The sequence below is a fragment of the Dioscorea cayenensis genome, unplaced genomic scaffold (assembly GCF_009730915.1).
Source record: "Dioscorea cayenensis subsp. rotundata cultivar TDr96_F1 unplaced genomic scaffold, TDr96_F1_v2_PseudoChromosome.rev07_lg8_w22 25.fasta BLBR01001918.1, whole genome shotgun sequence".
Lineage (NCBI taxonomy): Eukaryota > Viridiplantae > Streptophyta > Magnoliopsida > Dioscoreales > Dioscoreaceae > Dioscorea > Dioscorea cayenensis.
Window position 1 is genome coordinate 12055 of NW_024088309.1, and position 4388 is coordinate 16442.

Consider the following 4388-nt stretch of genomic DNA (forward strand, 5'->3'; position numbering starts at 1 on the left):
TGCTTAAATCACCTTTTGCTGTTGGATTGTACCCTACTTTTGTTCTCCGTGTCCTTATATCTGAGTTACCACTCTTGTATCATTACTTGCCTTCACTAATTTAAGTGATTAATCCATATTTTTTTTAAAAAAATCAATCTTAGATGTAGTGATATTATAATTTAAAATACAAAAATTTTCATTCGAAAGCTTTTTAGCTGGTTGATCATATTTGTCAATCTAGTTGTGTTGTTTCCTGTTTTTTCATTTTTTTCAATAAATTATTGTTATCCACTTAAAAAAAGAAAAAAAAATCTTCTGAATAAACATTTGAAAGAAGCAGAATTCGTAGAAAATGACTTCCAGTGAGGTGGACTTCCTTCTTCAAAGCATTACAGGTAAATCATGAAGTCAAAATTAAAGCCTGAAAACATTAATGCTACAGATTATTTGAACCTAATAGATATTGGACTCCTCACTGTCCGTTTGTCTGAAATCCACTTCAATTGACCTTGAGAGTAAGTAGAGTTCCCAACATTGTAAATGCTGAATGTAATCTTGAACCTGATCTCTTGGTTAGTTTCACTGAAATGTAGTTCTTTCGGCTCCACATCTATAAATACTTCTGATGGGGCATCAATCTCTATGCAGTAGCTAGAGTTAACTTCTCCAACGTTCTTCACAATCCTTTCGAAAGTTTGGGAAGTTTTTCCATCCTTAAATGAAACAGAGATGGAAGGATAGTTAAGTTCTCCTTCAGCAATTGCTTTCACTGAACCACAATCTATGCGTCGGGCAGTAATGGCTCCAACTTGTTCATTTGTGAATCCCAAACCACAAAGATAAGGAATGTAATCATCAGGACAGATATCATAAACCAAACCGGGATCGATTGCTTTCTTTGGATTCACATGACCAGAACCAACTGCAAAAAAATTAGCAGGAAGAAGCTGCTCATCCAAGATTGGCTTCCCGCACCGATCCATAGTATCGGTTGTTGTCATGATTGCTGACTTGATAGCCGCTGGCGACCAATCCGGATGGATAGACTTGATAAGTGCAGCAATTCCGCTTAGATAAGGTGCAGACATGGAAGTGTCGGAGATTATATTAAAAGAAAATTCAGATGAAATACTAACATTATCGGGCAAAACAGGAAAAGGCCAAGCAGCAAGAACATTCACACCAGGACCGGTAATATCTGGCTTCAAAATCCCCGGGCTTGCAAGACTCGGACCACGAGACGAGAACGAAGTAATTGCCGGAGCTGGTGATGTTCCCAACTTCGTCCCTAGGAAGGATATTCTTGGCGTTGGATTGCTTGAAGTATTAATGTATTCTTTTATCTTCAATCCATCTGAGTAGCTAACATGAGATGCCGGGAGCACATGTACATCGGCTAAGATCGAGTACGCATGCATCGGCAACTTGGTTTGTGAGTACCATTCCCATCCCACCTGCAATCCGCACTGTCTCTCCTTTGTCAATTCTAGCAATGTCCCCACCTCTATCACATAAACTATTTTCCCCTTCACATCAAGACCATCCAATGAACCATTACCGCAAAAACTAGCGTCAGCTTTGCCACTAGCTCCAGCATACACTAAAGGCAAGAAACCTGCAGGTAAATTGTGCTGATCTTGGTTCACTGATTCACCATCAATCACTATTCCATTGCCAAGCTTCACTCTAACTAAAATCCTCCTGTCCATTGTGCTCGCCGCTACGGTGAGAATCCAGGGTGCATCATTAGTGATCACACTTGCAATCGGTCCTCCGTTTCCTGCTGAACAGCTGACGAATACCCCTTGCTCTATGGCACTGAAAGCTCCGACGACAATACTGTTCTCAAAAAATGGTTGTAAAATTAATGAGCCAAGTGAGATCGAAAGCACATCGACACCATCGTAGATAGTAGCATCCATAGCTACCAATATATCAGAGCTGGCACATGTTTCCAACCCACACACCTTGTATATTGCCAGATGAGCTTTCGGTGCCATCCCGACGGCAATTCCCTTAGCATTTCCCAAGACTTCAGCTCTGGCAACAAAGTTGCCGGCAGCAGTGCTAGCCGTATGAGTTCCATGGCTGTCCTCATCCATCGGTGCCATCCCCGTAATTCCATTAAGGAATGTTCTTGCTCCGATGATCTTGTTGTTGCATAAACTTGCATTGAAATCACACCTCCCCTTCCATTTCAATGGCGGTTTCAGCATGCCTTCATCGCTAAAGGAAGGATGATTAGGAAGCACACCGCCGTCTAAAACTCCGATGATGATCCCTTCTCCATGTCCACTAGAATTCCACAGCCCGTTTTGTAAATTCAAGCCCAAAAACTCTGGTGTATGAGTTGTTAGGCGAGTGTGCAAATGGTTAGGATAAGCAGCAATGAAGCCATCCTTTGTAGTTACTGTTGAAGGGTGATTGCAAGCATGGTCAGCATGGGCTTGCTGGCGGTTGTTGCAGTCAAGCTGGTAAAGCATGGTGGAGGTTATGGATCCGTTTCTCTTGGCATCATGGTTGCTGTGTACTGTAGTAATGGTGTGTTAGAGAGTATTTAATGCTTGATATCTCTTGGTTTGTACATGACCAATGAGAAGTCATTTAGTAGCTTAGGAGTAGCCAATGGCATGGGTCAGCTTATCTCTGACCAATGGAATGTATGGGAGTGTACTGAAGCTTTTTGGTTTGGTTTTCCTTTTGACTATAAAGTATTAGCGAGTGCTCTGCACTCATTGGTTGGCTTCATCTTTTTGACTAGTCTTCCCATTTCCTTTCTATTGTTTTCCTCTCTTATCTAAAGGTGTGATCAATCAGGCATTTTATCAAACACCTGCGACTGGTGGTTTGTGGACTTCCTCCGGCCATCGTTGATCCATCAATCTGCTATCAGAGCTCGCATCTGGTTAGCGATGGTGATCACTCGCGACATGTACTCCTGGATTCCTTCTGAATCCTCCATCTGTAGCGTCTCAAACTCTTGTCGAAGTGCTTGAATTCTTACTGATAGAACCTTGGATGTGCCTTGACACTGCTTCCTTAGAACCTCCCACGCTTCATGCGCTGTCTTGGCCTCTGCAATGCGGTCCAAGTTTGGTCCGTCCACGGCTTGTTGGATCAGACACAGCGCCTTGGCATCGCGCTTCTTGTTTTCCCTCGCCTGCGCTCATTCCTTCGACTCACCTACACCTTCCTCCACAAGATCCCATAGCTCTTGGGAACGGAATACCGTCTTCATCCGAAGACTCCACCGGCCATACTCTTGTCCCGTGAATACCGGAACAGATGGCTGAGAAAGGATAACTGGAGGGGTAAAGGTCGTCGCCGCTTCTTGTTTTACTTCGTTGAGCTCTTGCAGTGTAAGTCTTGCAGAGAAACCACTGATGACTTTCTCATACATGTAAACCATCTTCTTATTGTCTCCTGAGCTACTTGTAGAAGTTATTGGAAGGAAGGACTTGTAGTAACTCTGCAGATCCAATGAAGTTGATGACACTGTCTTTTCTTGTGGTAATACATGGATAATGTATGTTTGAACCTCAGAAGAATCAGTAGCATTGATAATTGGTAATGCATGAGAGATAAAAAATAACAAGGATATAAGAAAGAAGAAGTGCAACTTCAACTTCATCTTGAGTATCTAATGGTTTGAGTTGTGGTGCTTTCTGTGCTAATGCATTCAGGTATATATATATATATATACATATATTAGCGATGAATGGGCTGTAAAGATAGTTGGATTTGTCTGGAAGGAATGCATATTAGAGTTGTGCCGGCAGGGCCGGCTTGCCATATATTTCACTGTTTTGCATGATATTGATTCCATTTTATTCGAGTTTTTGTTCTTCTTGATCCATATGTATGAAAGAAAATTAAGAATAATATTAGAAGACTTTTCATGTTAGCTAGTATACAAGTGGATTGATTATTTAGTAATAGTTTGAATCTATGATTAAGAGAAGATTAAAAAGTTCAAATGATATAAAAAGCTACATTTGGTGATATCTGCACAAACGGTATTTGCAAGTCCATGATGATGTTTGGACTGTAGAAAAATGGAGGGAATGAAGAGCGAGTCTGAAAAGTGAATGAAATAAATTGAAATTTATGCAAACAAATTAAGGGATACGTAAGAACACTACACGTTGTGGATGGCTTAAAATATATAAGATCACAAAGGCCATCATCACAAAAGAACACAAAACAGAAGAAACATCAAAATAGAGCCAAGTTTTGTTAACTTTTCACCACATAAAGATAATGTAGAAACCTTCAAAAGTAATCTGAATAAAAATTAAATAACATGGGAATGGCCAAAATATTGTATGGCAACCTAGTGTATATAGTATGTTATGAAAATGTAGGTATATGAAGACATTGAAGAGTCATTTTCTCCCATTCCAGAA

The 4388-nt window shown here is 40.7% G+C and overlaps 1 pseudogene; it reads right to left on the reverse strand.

The window, feature by feature from the left end:
* Positions 1 to 425: 425 nt before the first annotated feature.
* Positions 426 to 3613, reverse strand: LOC120257159 (annotated as a pseudogene).
* Positions 3614 to 4388: the final 775 nt, after the last annotated feature.